This window comes from Solanum dulcamara, chromosome 8 (genome assembly GCF_947179165.1).
Source record: "Solanum dulcamara chromosome 8, daSolDulc1.2, whole genome shotgun sequence".
Taxonomy (NCBI): domain Eukaryota; kingdom Viridiplantae; phylum Streptophyta; class Magnoliopsida; order Solanales; family Solanaceae; genus Solanum; species Solanum dulcamara.
The window spans coordinates 19,542,181-19,548,362 of NC_077244.1; positions in this window are offsets into that span (position 1 = coordinate 19,542,181).

The following is a 6,182-nucleotide window of genomic DNA, read 5'->3' on the forward strand; positions in this document are numbered from 1 at the left end:
TACATCTTTCTTCTTGAATATTTTCTACTCCTCCAAGTATGAAAGGTTATTATAATGAGGAACTCAGTTCGTCCTCACGCCCTAAATCAATAGTTTCAATTAGTAAGATCAAAATTAGAATTTTTACTCGTATGTCTATTATTTTGAATTGCTCTATTTCGAATTGCACATTGTTTATTCTACTATTAATTTCATAGTAATTTATATTGTTGGTTATTTTTCATTGATTAAGGGTTCATGCTTATTCTATCACATGGACTCCTTTTTAGCTGAAAGTTATTTGAAAACCTATTTTAGGAGGAGTGTTGATTTCAGGGAAACAATTTGGATTCATACAGAGCGGTCAACTACTGAAGCAATTCATCTTATGTGGAAACTAGTGGAAGAATTTAGAGATAGAAAGAGTAATCTTTATATAGTGTTCATTGATCTTGAAAAGTCTTATGACAAAGTTCTGAGGGATGTTCTCCGGAGATTTCTGGAGGCTAAAGGTGTCCCAATGGTGTATATTAAGGCGATAAAGGACATGTATGCTTGATCCAAGACTCAAGTTAGGATGGTGGGGGTGGCTCAGAGTATTTTTCTGTTTAGATAGGCCAACATCAGGGATCGGTGTTGAGTCATTTTCTTTTGCCTTGGTGATGGATAAGCTGACACGGTCTATGAAAAAGGAGGTTCCATGGTGTATGCTATTTGCAGACAACATAGTTTTGATTGATGAAACTTGAAACAGAGTTAATGATAGGTTGGAGGTTTGGAGACAAACTCTGGAGTCCAAAGGGTTCAAATTGAGCAGGACCAAAATAGAATACTTGGAGTGCAAATTTAGTGTTGCGAGAGATGAAGAAGGAATGAAAGTGAGGCCTATCACTCAACCTATCCCTAAGAAAGGAAACTTTGAATACCTTGTATCCTTCATCTAGAGTAGTGGAGACATCGATGAGGATTTCACACATCGCATTAGGGTAGCATGGATGAAATGGAGGCTTCCCTCTGAAGTCCTGTGTGATAAGAAAATACCAGCTAAACTTAAAGATAATTTTTATAGAATGGTGGTTAGACTGTCGTTGTTATATGGAGTGGAGTGCTGATTAGTCAAGAACTTTTATATTTAAAAGATGCATTGTGGAGATAAAGATGCTGAGATAAATGTGTGGACATACTACAAATGATAAAATTAGAAATGAGGTTATTCGGGAGAAGGTTGGGGTGGCCTTCGTGGAAGAAAAGATAAGAGAAGCGAGATTGAGTTAGTTTAGGCATGTGTAGAGGAGGGGGTCGATACCCCAGTTAGAAGGTGCGACTGGTTGGATTTGGGGGTTAAGCGGAGGGTAGGGGTAGACCAAAAAAAGTATTGGAGAGAGGTAATTAGACAGGATATGGTGCAACTCATATCACCATGGACATGACCTTAGATAGAAAGGAGTGGAGGTCACGGATTAGGGTAGAAGGCTAGTAGGGGTAGAATTTTATCTTGCCTTGTGATGGTTTATGGTTGGTCTTAGGTCTAGGCATGTCCTTTTTTTAGTTGTGATGTTATTTTCTTTCGATTATCATATTTTTTTGCTAGCATATTGTTATTGTTCTATATAATTTGCATCGCATTTCGCTTTAGCCATTATGCTATACATATTTTTTTCTCTCTTATTTGGAGCTGATACATTTGAGTCAAGGGTCTTTCAAAAATAGTCTCTCTATCTCAATGAGGTAGTGGTAAGATCTGCATACATCCTACCCTCCCCAGACCCCATATTTGGAATTTTACTGGATATGTTGTTGTTGTTGTTGTTGTTGTTTTCATATTATTTCTTATGCATTATTTTCATAAGTAAAGTATATTGCAAGTTTTAAAGCAGTATTGCAAAAAGAATTTCAAGAAAGTATAATTTGCCTCAAGTGCATAATTTCAAAAAGAAAGCATAGTTAGTTTTAAAGGAAACATATTTCAGCTTAGAGAAAGCGTAGTCATATTTTCAGAAAAGCCTAGCCAGTTTTAAAGAAAGTTTACTTCAATTCTAAAGAACTATTTTGATCAAGGACCCAAAGAAAGAGATTTTCAGATTTTCCCGGAAGTGGTACACTTTTCCTAAAGTGGGACATCTTTAAAGTTGTTGAGTAGCAGTGCATGTTTTAGGAGTAGTATTGAGCATCGGGTTGGATAAGGGTTCAGATAATTGAAATCTCAGAACTCAACCGCCAACTTGTTGATTGGATCAAATCATTGATTTTGACTACTCCACAATAAGCCCTTTGGTAAGAGATTATAGATTGAATCCATTAATTAAGTTTGTTCTTTACCCTAGCAAGGCATAGAATGGTTCTAACAATGTGGACAAGACATTGTATCATCATGAGGCTCACGCGATGGTTGTCGGTAGAAAAAACTCCACATCAAAAGTAATATTATTTTCACTATTTTTTATTATTGTATATTTTCAGTTGTAAAGTTTGTAGTTAAAGTACACATGCATGTTTTACTATTTAGCTGACTTTATTACAGTCCATCTTCAGATTTACTCTTTTAGCTAAGTATTTTCAGTTGTGACCAATTATTTCATTTAGTTATTTTATATGTCGTATATTCCATGTGTTGACCTTATTCGACATTACATTATTTTATGATGCAGATTCAAGTACTCAAGATCAAAAGCAAACGCATCATTGGAATCTCACTTTTATCCATCTTTATTGAGATCTCTGTGCTTTCGGAGGGCTCCAATCTATCTAGAGTTTAAGTAGTTATAAGATATTGCAAGTAGAGTGTTTAGGTAGTTGAGGATATTTTTTGGCACCTATCTTCAGTACATTAGAGGCTCATAAATGAATCTGTTGAGTTATAGTCTTAGTTGTTTTACAAACATCTTCACTATTAAGATAATTTTATTTATAAAGTTATTGAGTTATTTTCTAAATCAAGTGCATAGTCATGTTTCAAAAGCTTCTGCACAATGTTATAGTATTTAGTTAGTAGTAGGTCAGATCAAGGGTTTGCTTGGAACCAGCAATGATTCTAAGTGTCGATCACATCCAGGGTGTAGGCTTGGAGCATGATAGATTTATGACCTAGTTAGAGGTTTGCCATGATTTGTGACGCATTCGGGAGTATTTTGGACCTTTGGGTGGAATTATAGTTTCTCTTAAGATTGGAATTGACTATAGTCAAAGTCTAGTCAAGACCATCTTGGAATGGTTATTTGATGATTCCAACAAGTTCGAAACACATATTTTAGTCATTCTGCATATTTGGTTTGTTTTCGTGGTATTCCAAACGAATTTTTAGGAACAATGTGAAGACTTGAATAGATTTTGGTTGTTGTCTTCCGGTGTCAGAGCACTCTTCTTCGCATTCGCGGGTCCTTATCATGTTCACAAAGAGGAGAAGAGTATGGGTTGTGTCGATTGTGCATGCATTGAAAGGGTGATTTTGTTTGCGATAGGTTCGGGCCCAGTTCGTGGTTGGGGTCGCAGAGGGGTATTACATTCGCAAAGAACACCTACGACCTTGACATATTTAATTCCAATTTTGAACTTAGACTTCTTGTTTCGATTTTGGGATTGAACTCAAATTGAGAAGATTTTTTGATTTATTTTGAGATTCTCATGCAGGAGTTAGATTCTAACTCCCTACTTGGTATTTTTCTCATTAGTTTATCATTTATTTCATCGTTTAAACCACGATTGAAAATTGGATATTTTGCACCTAAATTTATGAAATTGTATTTTGATGATTTGAGGATCTATTTAGATTTTGATTTACTTCCTCACCTTATCGGTAAACAGATTTTGAAAAAAAAATCAGTTTTGACCTTAAGGTTCAGGATTAACTTTTTCACATGATTTATGAACCAAACTTTTATATTGCAATATGGATGTCAATAGACTCGTATACTCATATAGAACATGATATTGATAAATTGGGAGTTTTCTGTGGTGATACACAAGGGGACGACGATTGTGCAACAAGTTGTGGCGCGTTTGGTTGGTATTTGTGGTAGGTTATGACTTACTTTTTCTAGACTTAGCTTGGGTAATAGCTTATTGTAGAAAGCATGTCATGGTTTGGATGAAATGATGGGATTGAATTGTAAAGATGAATCGGTATTGTGAATTTTGAGTTGGGACTTAGATGATAGATATATACATGACTTGAAATGTGTACTTGTTGAATATTACCTTATTTTCGTATGTTATTCACGGTGTTCTAAAGGACATTTCTAGAGCGAGTCTTGATGCAGGGCGTAGTAAAAATGCACCGGGGCGATCTATGGTGGCGAAAGAATCGTGAGGCATAAGGCCCATTAGTCAGGGCATAAGCTTAGGCGTTGGACGAGTATTTATTTTGGGGCGTGAGCCTAGGAAATTAAACAAGTACTTAAATTAAACTTGTTATTAAACTTTAAGAAGTTAAAAGGTTTAAAAATCTAAAAAATATATATTCTTAGCCTAATTTTTATTTTTATTTATCTTCGTCTTTCATTGGGTAAAAGGAAAATATGATAAATGCACAAGATACGAAGCAAAAACGCATCATTGGTCATTGGTTGCTCTGAATTGATGTTTTTGATTGTAGGTTCCTTCTTCATGTTCTTTTTTTACGAGTTAATTCACAAATTTCTACTCATTTTTTTATGAAAGCCTAATTAGCCTTTTGAGATGAGCAATTGTTTTAATGAAAGTCTAATTAACCTTTCTGTTTATGTTTTTAGGTAATTATTGATTTTGATTAACATTTTAAGATGAAGTAATGCATTTCCACTTTTTAATTATTTTTTTTAATTTTCTATAATTTCTATGTAATTCTTTTATTAGCATTTTAATTTATAAAATATTAATATTTAAAGATTCACGTGATTTACACCCTAGTGCCTCGAGGCTTATGCTTCACTCCATATCAGGTAAAATGTCTCGTCTTACCTCCGTACCTTTTAAAACATTAGTCATATCATACCATGATGGATTATTTTGTCAAATGTGCATCGTTTTGAAAGGAATCAGTGTAGTTGATGAAATGTGGCCTAAGGACATAGTTTTGAAAGTGACGTTTATTATTAAGAAGGCTTGTAGCCTATAGTTATTATGGTCAGAACAACTTTCATATATACCCGTTATTTTTACTACAGTGATCATCCATACATATTCATATACATATTCATTCTCATGGATTTTCTCATGGATCACAAGCTTGGTACTATGGAAACAACAGGTTGAGGAATACTTATCTCCAATGGACAAAGCTCAAAGCATGTGAAACTCATCACTATCTCATAAGAACATTGAGATCATAGCATGTTACACAAAAGTGTGTTGAACAACACAACTCGAGGGGGTTTTCAAGCGTGGAAATTCTTAATTGTCACAATTTCTTTCTGAAATATTCTACGTATATTGTCCTAACGTCTACTGTGAGGATACATGCACTCTTTTATTTATAACTAACTAGGGTTGTCAAATGAAAGAATTGAATTAAATTTGAGTATGTCAAAATGGAAATTGCTAATAAATAGATAGGCCATTGAACCACCCATAAATTACTTGGACTGAAACAGATTAAGCTAACACGGGCTTAAACCGGATCATAATCCAACCTAGGTCTGCATGTGTATCGATCAGTTCAATTTTAAAACCTATCGACTTGACTAATAGGTTATTGGTTTATAGACATGCCAAACCATTATAGCACCATTAAGATATTGGCTTATCGATTATCGATTTATCAGTTATTGATTATTATCGGTTTAACCGTTAAGATTTGACACAAAAAAAACTCATTGAAAATCACTTAGAAACAAGATGACAAACCAAATGAACCATGCATATGAATTAATAAATTACATCTTGCTCAAAAGCAAATGCAAAACATTGTAGAGTTACCAAGAATTTGAGGCAGCCAAAAATAAAAGTATGAAAACTAAATCCAAAATGAAGGACTTTATACATCGAATAATAATAAATATAAATTAAGTTACTATTAGGTTATTGATTAACCTGACAGGAAAGAACCTTATATCATTAAGAACTGATAACTCGATAATAAAAAAAATTAAAACCATTAACAAAACCACTAAACCAATAACCCATACTGATAAACCAATAACTTTTTTCTTAATTCAATCTTTCAATTTCAATTCCATTATAAACCGCCTTAGTCCAACCTACCCAATTCTTATTAAGTTTTAAATTAT